This window comes from Peromyscus leucopus, chromosome 17 (assembly GCF_004664715.2).
Source record: "Peromyscus leucopus breed LL Stock chromosome 17, UCI_PerLeu_2.1, whole genome shotgun sequence".
NCBI classification, from domain to species: Eukaryota; Metazoa; Chordata; class Mammalia; order Rodentia; family Cricetidae; genus Peromyscus; species Peromyscus leucopus.
Genome location: NC_051077.1, coordinates 44,220,185 through 44,235,001, shown reverse-complemented (window position 1 = coordinate 44,235,001; position 14,817 = coordinate 44,220,185). Strand labels below are relative to the sequence as shown.

General features: G+C 46.0%; 1 protein-coding gene and 1 long non-coding RNA gene across 3 annotated transcripts in view; one reads left to right on the top strand and one right to left on the bottom strand.

Moving 5' to 3' along the window:
• The window catches only part of Sh3rf1 (SH3 domain containing ring finger 1), a 163,416-nt gene that overhangs the window by 107,214 nt on the left and 41,385 nt on the right, over positions 1-14,817 (bottom strand). The window lies entirely within an intron of this gene.
• Positions 6,401-7,660, top strand: LOC119089229. The gene is made up of 2 exons (XR_005093106.1): positions 6,401-6,884; positions 7,335-7,660. It is a non-coding gene; the product is annotated as an uncharacterized LOC119089229 (long non-coding RNA).

Here is a 14,817-nt window from a genome sequence, read left to right as displayed (position 1 = left end):
ATGTAAGCCAGACAGTAGTAGAAGAGGCGCACTGACAATCCGACCTTGGGAAAGGTCAAGGGAAGAAAAAGACTCTGGTCCTGCCTGCCACACTGCAGTACCGAACCTACAGAATGTCAACCACAACTCCTCAGGACAGGGTTGGCTTAAGTCCGTTCGGTGCAGAAAATTACAGATCTGTTTCAGGAAAATATTCAAAAAAGATGATCAAGGAATCATTAATTAGTTAATTAGTTTGTTTGGTTTGGTTTTTCGAGACAGCGTTTCTCTGTGTAGCTTTTGGTGCCTGTCCTGGAACTCACTTGGTAGCCCAGGCTGGCCTCGAACTCACAGAGATGCACCTGCCTCTGCCTCCCAAGTGCGGGGATTAAAGGCGTGCGCCACCACCACCGCCGCCGCCGCCGCCGCCGCCGCCACCACCCGGCCATTAATTTATTTTTAAGTTTTGCCTACAAAAACAAACTATTTCAAAGGACCCAAAATGATCTGCTAAGAAAACTCATACCCTCCCTCCGAAATCTCTAACCAAATATTTGAGGGGCGGTGCAGAAGGGTGTTTGTTCTTTTCTCTGGAGTTTTCCATTTCCTTCGGGCCTGTTTGTAGGCTGAGGGCCAGCAGACGGCATTCTGATAACTCCGTGTGTTCCTGCTGCTAACGCCAGCGCTGTGTGTTCCGGAGGAGGGAACCCTCTCTCACTGAGCCGGCATCAGAACCAAAGATTTATTTGTTGCTCCATACAAAATAATCATCTTCACACTCCCGTGTCACACTTTTTACACCAGGTTCTCACTTTACAACGACTCTCGGATAGAAAGGTCCTTATTGACAACCACATTCCAGGCAATTAATTCAAATTAGCACGTGGTCATCTCAATTAGGAGAAAGACAGACAGGGAGGGAAAAAGAAAAGAGGAAAAAAAAAAACAAGAACTTTGTGTTTCTGCCTCAGTGAAATTACTTCAAATCAAAGTGACTGTCTATCTGGAACTGAGAAACAACTAACTAAGGCAGGAAATGGTTTTGTTATCTGCTGCAAGTGATTTTGACTATTATAGTAACAAAACGGAAATTGATACGTTTTTCCCCTTCATTACTACGAACTTCATGTAGCTGGAAGAAAAACATCAGGTTGCCCAGAGATAGCTGACTCTTCGCACCAACACTGATGAACTATGAATTCCATTTTAAATGCATGTCATTTCACACGCTCTATGATTAAATATTTACATTAGCTTTCCTCAGTCAAAAGTGAATGAGCCAAATGAACTTCGTGTGATCCTCTCTGCGCAGAATGAAATTTCATTTTTCTAATATTTCTGGAGCGTGTGTTTTGGCAAGGGTGGGGAGTGGAGCAGGTACAAGCCTCGGGAAGACAGGCTTTGTTCCAAGAGTGCAGATACTGTCTGCTTTTTAGATACTAGAGCAATTCCCAGTACTGGAAGTCTCCCAGCAGTCTGGGTACCTGGCCAGGCCTGGGGGTCCAATCAGACAGGCTTTCAGTTTCTCAGCATCTCCCATCAAACAGCTGACCCCCAATCTCTCCAGTTCACCTTGGTGCGACACCAAGTGGGAACATAAAACCTGTTAGTATTTATTGGTGTGCAAAGTGAACAGGAATTTGAAACTATGGTGATATTTTATTTGTGCTGAAATGTGATTTTATTTGTATGTTAATAAATAAAGTTGCCTGGGGGTCAGAGCTAATAACAAGCCATAGCAGAAGTCTGGCAGTGGTAGCACACGCCCTTAATCTGATCACATGATGGGCAGATCTCTGTGTGCTCAAGGACACCACCAGCATGAAGATATAAGCCTTTAATCTCAATACCAACCATAGAAGACCTGGAGGTCTATATAGACAGGCAGTGACGATGAGGTCATGTGGTTGGGTTTACAACCAATGAGAAGGCAGAACAGAAAGTCAATACAAAGAGAGACACACAGGAAGTAGGTCTTTTTCTCAGGGGAAGGTCGGCAGCGGCAGCGGGTGGTAAGAAGGCGGTTTTAGTCTCAGCTTTTAGCTACTGCTCTGACCTCTTGGGCTTTTAACTCTGCATTTGGCTCTGTGTTTCTTATTTAATCAGACCGTTACATCTACATGAAACTGCATTTAGAATCTTCAAGAACAAAGTCACGGGCCGGGGCGATGCCTCAGGTGGTGAAGCCCTGTGTATAAGGGCAAGGACCTGAGCGTGATCTCCAGAAACCACATTTCAAAACACCAGGCGAGTGCTCCCAACCGTGGCACCCAGGAAGTGGAGATAAACAGATTCCTGGGCTCATGGCCAGCCCACCTAGCTTCAGGCAAAAGGGACATACCCTGGTTCCAAATACTAGGTGGGGGGCTTCTGAGGATTGACAGCCAAGGCATGTCTCGGACACACACACACACACACACACACACACACACACACACACACACACACAGGACTCCCAAACACACATGCATGTACTCCCAAACACACACATGCACCCACACACAAAAGCACAGAGTCTTTGAAAAAGTATGATTATCGTTAAAATTAATGAGACTGGAGGTCAGGCATAGGGTAAACTAGCCTTCAAGGCAAGTTTGGCAGAAAACCAGTTCTGGTTCAGTTGAAGTTGTTCGGTCTTTGCACACACTGTGTTGAAGCAGTTGAATCACAAATTAACTTTAACGGGGAAATGTCTGAAGCAGTTAATCAGAAACGAGGCTGCTTTGGGGGCTGATGCAGCATTCCAAGCTCTCCAGTCAGCAAGGGTAATCCTCACAGCACCAAGAGGGGCCAAGCATGAAACTGGGGGCCAGGCCACCGTGATTTTATTCTCTTTGTCACTTTCCTTTCAAGTGGAAGATTCCTCCCACTCTCGGCCCCTGACAACATCGATAAACAGAACTCTGAGAGTCATTTGAACATACCAAAAAAAAAAAAATGCATGTTTCCAACCAACTGTGATAGACAATCAGCCAGCTGAGTCCTCGTCCTGCTGACATGGATTTGGAAAGCATTAAGATGTAATTTCCACAAAAATAAAGCTTGAAATTGTCCAACTTGCTGGGTTTGATCCTCATCAAAGAAAAACAACATATAATTTCATATACAACAGCATAATCTGTCACGCTGACAACAGTTTTGAGAAACATTAGAAAATATTAACACGAGCTAGGGAGGTCCAGTCAAAGGCATGTTTTAGGCGAGAAGGCTTTTCATGAGAGCATTTCACTGTAGCATGTATGTACCACACTCCTTGCGACACACCTTATAATCTACAACTAAAGGGAACATCTTCTGTGCCTTATACTACAGGAATGCATCCGCGCAACCCAAAACGACATAACTATTCACCTTGTAGCCCCTAAAATGTGCCAAGGATTTTAAGATTCATCCTTCATAAAATATCTGAATTCTACCATTCTAAAAGCCTGTTGTTACAGGGGCCCAAAGTCACTACATCAGACACATAATGAACTGCTAAGCTAAACTACAACCCTTCCTGAAGAAGGGAGTAAACAGACTGTACTCAACCCATAAAACACCCCCTCCGAGAAGTAAGCCTTCTCCACTCAGTCATCAGAAAAAAAGGAAAAAACTCACAACAGTTTTCTTTTCCATTGTAACATTATCAAGCATGGATATTTGCTATGCGATCACAATACATATTCAACTCAACGGTCTGGTTATTGTAAGGCTGGCCTGGTGCCAAGCCCAAGGCAAAAGTCCTCTGCGATAGAGCACCCTTGGTGGGGAGGTTCTTATGTCCTGAAAGGATATATCAACAGTTATTCCGTGTGCTTTGACAATGTCCTAACAGAAACTTGAGATAACCGAATTTAACTCCAAATTAGCAGTACTGTTAGGTAAATACCATAAAATAATAACAAAGTCTGCTCCCATAGAAGCGGAGTGGTAAGCTGAGGACAAATTTCAGCCCGTTTACTGCTTTCCTCGTTAATCTTTCACCTTCTAAAATGCACTTGGCAGTTAAAAGTGAGAAAAAAATAAACCCTGCATTAACGACTCCCTATCTTGTGACCCTTTAACTTGCACGGAGCATGGTTAGTCCTTCCTGCTCCGAGGCACCCTCCTAATACTTGAGTTCAGCTGAGAACACAGTCCAGAAACGGGGAATTATCCACTGTCTGACTAGGAAGCCAATAAACGCCAGCACGGACAACCTCGCTGTCCTCGGGCGAATCTGCAGGAGGTACACTGTGGCAGCCCGTATGGCTCTGTCAATTCGAGAGCCTTGCAAAATTCAAATGCCCCCCATTTTACCTCCAACTTCTCAAGGGAATCACTCTTTCTTTAAGGCGATGTTCCTGGGTCTCCTGGCATGAATGCCTTCCAGGGGGCATTTCTTCGAGGACACCAGTTTGACTGACAGGTGATGCAAGTCCGTGGTGTGCCTGGTTCTGTCCTCTCCACACAGAACTGCCAGGATGGGGGTGGCCACTGAGCCTGACCAGAGAGGGAAGACAGAAACACAAGCAGGGAGCCACATTCCCCAATCCGAGAGGTACGGAGAGTGTCCCAGGAAGTTCTGAGGAGCTGACAAGATGAGAGAAAGCAGCTTGAGGACACATCGGGGCTGGGGCTGGATGGGGTGGGGTGGGGGGTGGATGTTAAAGCACAGAAAGGACACTCTGAATCAGTGGCAAAACCACCAGAGCACACAGCAGGAGAGGGCCAGACACATGGCCACCCTCTTAGTCCACCAACGTCCACGGGGCGCTCCAGATTCTACACACACAATTCCTGGAATAGGCCTGGGGGGACACTCCTCTCGTGGAACTCCTTTCTGGCAGTGTAAAGAAAAAACAACACCAGACGAAACAGATCAACGTAGAAAGAGAGACGTTAACATCCGATGGCGACAAGTACTAAGAACATAAATGCAGCACTGGAGGACCCGATGAGTGGAGAGAGAATTCTCTAAGAGTGATCAATAGGAAGACAATGGGGGGGGGGGGCAAAGATTTCAGCCAAAAGGGGGGAATGATCCAAAGAAAGAGAAAGGGGCCGATGCAAAGGCCCTGAGGCTGAATGGTTTGCTCTGCTCTGAGAACAGCCAGAAGGCCAGAAGTGTATTTTCAATCAAGGGCACCATTAGCACTTGATGCACGATGATAGTGCTTTTTTTTGAAAGGGTCTTACCAGGCTGGCCTCAAATGCAGGATGCTCCCGACCTCCTAAGTGAGGGATCACATGTGTGCACCTCGACTCCTGGCCCAATGGTATGACCCAGTTCCCTTTTAGCATCAATCACATCCAATAACATCACCTTGAAACAATCAAAGAAGCCACCACTCATTTCTAAGCCTTCCTTGCGGATGTCAGGAAGGAAGGAATGCCCCCACTGAGAAAGATCCAGTATGGACTCGCCATAAATAATTGATAGAGTTTTGTTTTGAGTGTTAGACAGAAGCCACTGGAGGGCTGTAAACAGAGAGAATGGTGTATATTCCATGTCTATAGAACTCTGAGCCAAGTTTTACCCTTCAAGGCTCCATCTGGTACAGAGCCACATGCTGTAAGCCCAGCTATTCTGAAGGCTGAGGGAGGAGGGCTGCAATTTTATAGTTATCCGAGGCAATTTAGTAAGACTCCATTAAAGAAGAGGGGAGGAGAAGGGAGAGAAGAGGACGGGGGGGGGGGGGGGGGGGGGGAGGAAGTAAGGGGAATCCCATGTACTACGTGGAAGACTGACTACAAGAGGCATAAGCATCGACAGGCCAGCCAGAGAGAGGGCTGCTGCGGGAGTCCAGGAAATCCTGACGGCTTGGAGTGCTGGGATGGTATTGAAGTGCTAAGCAGAGAGACTGGGGATCCTCTGAAGAGTGTGCCATTGCGATTTTTCCTAAAGTGACTTCACTGGCTGGAGCAGAGTTTTTGAAAATCAAAGAGGAGACAGAAATGGAAAATGGTAACCAGATTCCCGAGGGCCTAGGGAGCCCTCCCACAGGTAGTCTTAGGCTCCAGAGAACACAGTGCCAGAGAAGGGCTTCATGCTTTATGCAGAATGACCCAAAAGCCCTGGAAGGGGCGGGGGATTGGCTGAAAGATGAGACCAGCCACCGCATTCCTGTGGGTAAAGAGAGCAAGGCTCTGCAATGGTAACGTCCAACAGCATCGCAAACACAAGGGTGCTGGCTGGGTGTGGTGGGTGCTGGCTGGGTGTGGTGGGTGCTGGCTGGGTGTGGTGGCGCACGCCTTCAATCCCAACACTTAGGAGACAGAGGCAAGTGGATATCTGAGTTCGAGACCAGCCTGGTCTACAGAGTGAGTTCTAGGGCAGACTGGGCTACACAGAGAAATCGTCTCAGAAAAAAGAAAAAAAAGGAGGGGTGGGGTGCTGTAGCTAATGGCTGGGTGACACTATAGAACTCTAAGCCAAGTTTTACCCTTAAAGGCTCCATCTGGTACAGATGTAAACCCAGCTATTCTGAAGGCTGAGGCAGGAGGAGATTCGGAGCAACAGAAGGAGGACAAGACCAGAAGCAAAAGGAGATGTCACAGGAAGGGGAGGATCGGAGGACAAGGGCAGTGTGACCAGCTGGGTGTGAGCGCTGGCCAACCTTCCAGGTAGGAAAGACAGCCTGGCTGAATGAAACCGGAGATGATGCCTAAGTCAGGACCGCAGGGGAGTGTCTGCAAGGCACTGGCCAGGAAGAGGAGCCACTAAAGTCACGAGATTCAAACAGGACCCAGCCAGAAACAAGAACGGACAGGGAGAGCTTTAGGGAATAAGGCTGGGGACAGGAGGAAGGAACAAGGCAGTGTCAAGAACGGCACGGCGTGCAGGCTGAGATGAGAGGGCAGGTTTCGTGACCAGGAGCACGTGAAGACGGAAGGTCGACTGCAAAGCATTGCCGGAAGTGAGTCAGTGGGAGGAAACGCAGGTGAGGGCACAGGGTTGCCAGGGCTTGCTCCGGAGGAGGGCGAGGTGCGCAGCTTGTGGGGGCAGCACAGCAGATTTTTGAGATGTTGGGAGAGGGGCATCCACGGCAGAGGGAGAGACCGAAATCACAGGCTGACACAGGCTACCAAGTCAGGAGAAAAGGCGGCAGAGGCTTCCAGAAGCAGGGCCTCGTCTTCCTCCGGCAGACAAGCGGGACAGAGGCCCGCGACCCTCGGCAGCTGCCACGCGGCTCAGAGCCCTCTCTGAACGCAGCAGCAGCAGCAGCAGCAGCAGCAGCAGCAGCAGCAGCAGCTGAGCTATATAAAGCAGCACGCTTGCAAAGTCACTCGGGGAAGAAACAATGTTCTGACTAACGCCATTCTTCTAGCTGGTGTCGTGACACTCGAGGGCTGCTTGACTGTTGACTCAGAGTCTTGTCTCTTTTGTTTAGTGTTCTCTGCATGAATGGAGGCCGTGGGTGAGTGAGCCACGCCGGTACGTGAATGAAGAAGAGCCTTCCAGACAACACAAATCATACCTTACGTAAAAGAGGATATTTTGCTTCTGAAATTAAGTTCACCTCCCTACTGGGTTTGTCTCCTGTAATCACTTGACATTTACAGTTCGGGATTCAACTTCATAAGCCAAAATGATTCTTTCTGCTCTTCGTGGTAACTACCTACATACCGGGTGCTTTTCCTGACCACCGTAACAAAAATCACCCCACAGTAGTGAAAAACAAAATATGTAAAATGCAATAAATCTGATGCAGCTTGATTTTGCCTTTTTTTTTTTTTTTTCAGGAGAGACTAGAATACACCAGCTTGGTAATGAACGAGATAACTAACCATAGCCCACGTAACCACACCCTTATCCCCCAAGGAAAGACCACACTAAGAAAGCAAACAACAGCAGTACATGTCACTAGGTCTGTGGCTTTGAAAATAATTCTCCACGATGATCCATCAATTTCCTAAGTGACTGCTGTAGATAATGAAAACCTGTCTCTATAAATCTATTTAATACAGTATGCCAAAACCGCCTATGAGGTTGCTCTTTCAACCATGATGAGGTGATGGGCTAAATAAGCTATACTGTCATTAGTCACCCCCTAATTCTAAATCTACATTGTACCCTTTCGGTGTCCTAAATGCTCTTAAAAACACATTTTAGGGGTGGGGGGTGGGGGGTGGGAATCACAGTTCAATTAACATTGGTGCGGTGGCACACCTCTACAACACCAGCACTCAGGAACATGAAGCAGGGGGATGAAGGATTTGAGACCAGCCTTGGCTATGTAATAAGTTCAAGGCTAGCCTGATGTAGATAAGACAGTGACTAATATGTGTGTGTGTGTGTGTGTGTGTGTGTGTATTTTACAGTATGTTATATTTCTAATATATATTAGAAATACATATTATTTCTAACTAGAAAATGATAATGGGGGACTGAGGATATGGCCCTATGGTCAAGCACTTGCCTAGTGTGTAAAACACTCCGGCTTCCAAACATGCACTGCAGAAGAGCAAGAAAAAGAAAGAAAAAAACCGAGATGGTGGGAAATACTACAAATCATCAAACTCCACCATTAATCAATAACCTCTTTCCGAAAACCTCAATTTCTAGGTACTAAAAAACACCGAGACGCCAAATGAAAAACAAAAGACCATTCCCCATCTCATGTTGAAAAATGTTCCCCGTGAACAAACTGTATCTGTCATCAAATATTTCATCTTCTCCTGGTAGGTGTATGGAAAAATGATTCACGGAGACCATCCATAGACTACAGAAATATGCGGCTGGGGCATCCTAACAGGTGTCAGGTGCTGAGCAGAATTTATGCCTGTAACTTGTAACTGAGCCACAGCAACATGTTCCTTTTAAAACCTGAATTAGCGTTTTATATTCTGAAACATTCGGCCAGAGTGGCTGGGCTCCCTGGGCGTTCTGTAACATCCATGCATTATTTATTTTACTACACTGCCACATAGGGCTGAGATCACTCTCTGTGCGCCTGGCTCCACCCGTGGGCTGGAAACAACGTTGCCAGCAGAGTCTGGATATCTCCAATGACAGCATGCCCACACAGGCAAACCTAGTACATTTCACAGGGTTGCGAAAGGCCAGGGCAAGGCCACAGGAGCATTGCAAAGAAGAACACACACCATCCTGGGATATCCTGAGCAGAATGTATTGCATTCCCAAAGAGCTTCAATTCAGCAAAGTTAAAAAGTAGATAAATCATGAGTAGATAAAAAGGACCCGCCCAGTCGTGGAGTCGGCATCCCAAAAGCTTGAGCTGAATTTTTATTCAGGTTTTTAATCTCCTTTAAAAGTTACATAATACTGGCCAGAGAGGTTGCTCGGCAGGTAAAGGCACTTGCTGCCACATGTGCTGACCTGAGTTGCCACGTAGTAGGAGAACACTGAACTTCGGCGGTTTTCCTCTGATCTGCGCATCTGCACCAAGCCACGCACCCATGTGCGCTCGCATGCAGGAATGCATGCGCGCGTGCATAAATAATAAATAAATGTAGTAAGTCTTTTTAATATTACACATGTACCTCAGCTAGTGTCTTCCTTCAGAACTTATTCCACTCTTCTACATTTTAAGTTGTAATTAGATCGACACTGAATATATAGTCTTAATGGATTCTTCCATAAGGGTTAAAAATCTGTACTAGGCTAGGGATGCCCGTTCCATCTCTGGCACTGGGGGCAGAGGCAGGGGGATCTCTGTGAGTCAAGGCCAGCCTGGTCTACAGAGACAGTTCCGGGACAGCCAGGGCTACACAGAGAAACCCTGTCTCAAATAAACAAAACAAAACAAAAAAAACTGCACTAAAAAATACTTGCGCAAAGAGATTCTCCTCCAACGTAGATGGTCCACACGCACATCTGTCAAGTGTGAGCACACACACTCATTTCCTGTGACAGCTACCACAAACTGCGTGTCTTTGCACAGCACAAATCAGAGTGTTGGAGGTCAAACGTCTGAAAGGGTCCTTCTGAACTAAACCCACGATACTGACAGGGGGTGCATTCCTGTCTGGAAGCTCTAGAGGAGAATTAATTTTCTCGACTCTTCCAGAGCCCAGAGGCTGCACTGCTCTGTAGAGTGTCTGCTTCCTCTCTCTCCCACAGCAGGCTCATCACCCTAACCTGGTCTTCTGCCTCCATCCACTTCGAGGAAAACTCCTGTGATTACCCGGGACCCCTAAGCAATCCTGGCTCCTCATGTCAAGGTCAGCCGACTGGCCCCCTTAATTCCACGTTACCACAGAACCAGCCACACATCCACAGGTTCTTCATGCTCACACACGAGTTATTTAGATGTCCCTGTCTAGTTCAGGAATTCTAATTCTGATGAATTCTTCTACAGATGCCTTTGGCCCTGTAGTGCTGTTTTTTTTTTTAAATGCATCCTTTGAAAAAAAAAAAATTCTAGATGTTTCCAAGGGTGCAAACCAGAAATAGCTCAACCTAAGTTTTAAGAACCATCATGGCCCCATTCGCGATCGCACTGGAATGTCTGGTCTCTAAAGGTCCTGAGGCATCTGTCCACGGTTATAATCTACACAGCTATGAGCCGGCTGACACACGGCTACATTTTTGTTTTTAGTCTCAAATGATAGAGTTTTGGGTTTCCCTCCCAGAATTTCTTAAGGTCTCCATTTGGTTAAACAAAGATATCTGAACTCTGTCACTGTTTTCCAATAAAAATAAAATATTATAATTTTCATCCCAACCTCATGTTCAGGGAAACAAGCTCATATTTGCAAATTTTCTTCATTTCTATTTAGAGAAGAGACTTACATAGGATGATTGTATTAATAATCAATAAGTAAGTTATTAGGAGCTGGGGGGGGGATGGCTCAGCAGTGAACAGTACGGTCTACTCTGGCAGCGGACCTAGATTCAGGTCCCAGCACCCACACGGCGGCTCACAGTCATCTGTAACTCCTATTCCAAGGGACACAATGCCCTTTTCAGTGGGCACCAGGAATGCATGTGGTATATACACATAAAGTAAAATAAATATTTTTAAAAATAAATTATTGTCGGACACAACCCAATTCTCTAATACTTTTCTGGCCACTAAATGCCAACAGGGACGACTCTCTGAACCCTCGAAACAGCACCTGAGGGGCCAAAGAGATGGCTCAGCAGGCCAAGGTGTTTGTTGCCAGGCTCGATGACCTGAGTTCGATCCACAAGGTGGTCCTCTGACCTCCGCGTATACCATGCATGTGTGCAACCACCAACACACCCACACACCCACAAGTCATAATAAACAAATCAATCAATGAAGTGTAAATCACTATTGAGATTGCTCAGTGGGCGAAGGGACCTGCTACCAAGCTTCACAACTTAAGTTCAGTCCCCAGTGGTCGAAGGAAGGAACCAACTCCCCCACTCTACACACACACACACACACACACACTATGGTATGCATGTGCACACACACACATACATACACACCATAAAAGTAACTTTAAAATTCTAATAATGCTAATTTAATAATAATTAATTCTAGAATACATGACTTGCTTTTTTCAAAGTGTGTTCTTTAAAACACCTGTAAATGTGGATTGTTGTACGTGCATTAAAAACAAAGAGCTATTCTGCAGTCATGATGAGGCGTGTCCACCACACTACCCTGTTAGAGGGCCATGATGCACACTGTCAGAAGTCCCAAAGCAGCGAAGCCTCTAAGTTTAACACGGGCGTCTTCAGAAAGTTTGCCTGCCCCCTTTTCCCGCTATGCCAATGAGAAGAAAAATAAATGACCAGTGAATCCCCACCGAGGATTTCTCATTTAGGAAGCACTCACAACTTACTCATCCCAGCTGGGAACACAGCCAAACTCAGCTTAGCCTCTAAGTGTACAGGGGATAAATAAACAGAAAAGCATTTGCAAATATCACATGCAGGATCAAAGCCAAACTGCAACTATGATTAAAATTTACTCCAGACAACACAAATATGAAGAAGGTTCTGTTGCCTATCATTTAAAAACAAACGCAGACTTCAATAGGACTTTCAACGGGGCAAGTCTCTCATATAAACTTGACTATGTTTATAACTAACGCAAATGCAGCTTGGTCCCAGATAAAGCCATGGAAGGTCCCCCCCCTCCCATTCGCTATATCTGAGCAACAGACTTTTGTTTAAAATGTTTTCTCGATGTGTATGAGTGTTTGTCCGTATGTACGCACATCACCCGTATGCCTGGTGACAAGGATAGAAAGGGGTGTCAGATCCCCTGGAACTGGAATCGCAGTTACTTGTGAGCTGCCCTTTGGTGCTGCAAGGACAGCAAATGCCCTTAACCTCTGAGGCGTCTCTCCAGCCATCAGGCTTTTTAAAAAGCCCTTCAAAGTCTCCTTCACGTGCTAAGCAAGCAATAACATTCAACTAAAAGAAATTCAAGTGCATTTTGAAGCTTTAGGAAATCTTTTAATTGACTTTTATTCTGGGTTTTTTTTTTTCCACAAAATTCTACAAATATGTCAACCCAAGTTTTAAAATGTTTTCTTTAACCAAAAAATATGAACTATTCAAATATTGCCCCAGTTGGTGTCTTTGTGTGTATGTGCGTGCGTGCGTGCGTGTGTGTGTGTGTGTGTGTGTGTGTGTGTGTGTGTGTTGGGGGAGGTCTGTTATGGTCTCATGTATTCCAGGCTGGCCTCAAACTATATAACTGAGAGATGGCTTGAGTTTCCTTAGAGCAGTGGTTCTCAACCTCCCTAATGCTGTGACCCTTTAATACAGTTCCTTACGCTGTGGTGACCCCCAACCATGAAATCATTTCATTGCTACTACATAACTCTCATTTTACTACGGTTATGAGTTGTAATGTAAACGTCTGACCTGCAGGATATCTGATCTGTAACCCCCAAAGGGGTTGCAGGCCACGGGTTGAGAGCCGATCGATGTCTTAGAGGCCTGTGATACGACATTCGTTTACGTGGTGCTGGGCAAACTGCTTCACGCACGCCAGGCAAGCACGCTGAGGTACCAACGGGGGTACTTCACCAGCCCAAGCGATGACTTTAAAGACTTCCGTTCATAAAGAGAAAAGGGCTGGAGAAATGGCTCAGCCGTTAGGAGTCCTGGCGCTCTTGCAGAGACCCCAAGTTCAGTGGCCAGCACCCTAACTGGCTGGCTCACAACGACATATGACATCAGCTCCCAGAGACCTGATGCCCACATTCATACACATGCTCACACACAAACAGATACGTATAAAAAAAATTTTTTTTAAAGCCCCAAATAAAATTGTAAAAAAGGAAAAGGAGAAAGATTCAACGGTTGTTTAGAACTTTAGAGTTGTATCTTGGATAAAACACCACAGCTGGGCAAGGCCAGGACCCTGGCCAAACAGACAGGCACAGCAGGTTAGGAGGACAGCGCACACCAAGGCGGGACAGAGGACCCGGCTCAGAGGGCTCCATGACCTAGACAACCAAGAAGGGCCTGGGAAGTACCTGCAAGGCCAGGGAGGATGTCAGCTCACGGGGCTGCTGTAGAACATGCTGAAAGTTTCTGGACTTTGTTCTAGGTACGAAGGTAGACTTTAAAGGAGTTTTTAGAAGAGTTAAATGTTCAGCTCCACATCGGAGAAGGACCCTGGAACAATGTGGAGAATGAAATGGAGGAAGGAGAAGCCACAGAGAGGTGGACCGAGCAAGGACCCTCGTGGCTCCACAGTGCCTTCAAAACCCTTCCGTGGTTCACCCACTGTTGGATGGGGACGGGATCCGAAGTGACAGATTCGGAAACAGTATCTCTACTAGATTAAGACTTCCCCCGGGTCACATATTAATGGATAAAAGGCTGAAATGAACCCTAAAACTACTGTATTTTCATTTTCCTGGCCCTGACTTTCCAATCCTTTGAGGTTAAATGACATGTCCTATTTAGGTCATATCATTTTCCTGGATAATGACTGGGACAAAGAAACTGAAGATGATTAGATAACTCTCTGATTTACACACACACACACACACACACACACACCGATTTACTTGGAGGAGCCATAATTTAATTCTGAAAATTAGCAGCTACCGGGTCTGTTCACCACCCTTTGCCATTCATGTATCTCAAAGCCCCAACTAAGGGGCTGGAGAGATGCTCCTGTGGTTAAGAGCACTTGGCTGCTCTTCCAGAGGACCTGGGTTCAAGTCCCAGCACCCACACGGCAGCTCACAACTGCCTGTAACTTCAGTCTCAGGTGATGCAGTGCCCTCCACTGGCCTCCACAGGCACCGGGCACACGTGGTCTGCATGCAGGCAAAACATCTACATACATAAAATCAAATAAAAATTAAAGTCCCAAATAAGGTTGACACCCATCAATCAAGTGAGCAGGACTTCAGTCCCTAAACTCTGAATATGTAATCTACTAACCGGCCAATCCATAGCCTGAACAGTCTGGTTGTAAATACTAAGCCTTCACGTGCAGCAAATTACTTCCATTAAAACTATGGAGTAGACAAGGACAGTGGAGCTTGCCTCTAAGGCAGGAAAAGGAGGGTAGTTCAAGGCTAGCCTGGGCAAAATAACAAGACCCTGTTTTACACACACACACACACACACACACACACACACACACACACTCACACACTCTAAAAATTCCAGCTTTGACTTGAAAGAGCTGGCAAGTGGGATGCTCTCGTTAATTTAATAATGTATTTATCTGGCAGGTAGCATATAACATATATACACATACATAATGGAATTATCGATTTTCAGAGAATTGTAATAAAAGAATCTAAGGCTAAAAACATACTGAATATGCTCATCCAAGGTCTTCACTGTAATATACAATGATAACTAACATTTAGTGAAGCCTTACCACAGGCAGGCACTTCTCTCCATGTTTTATGCCTATTAACTCATTGCATTACTGTTTACTTCATTTAGCTCGG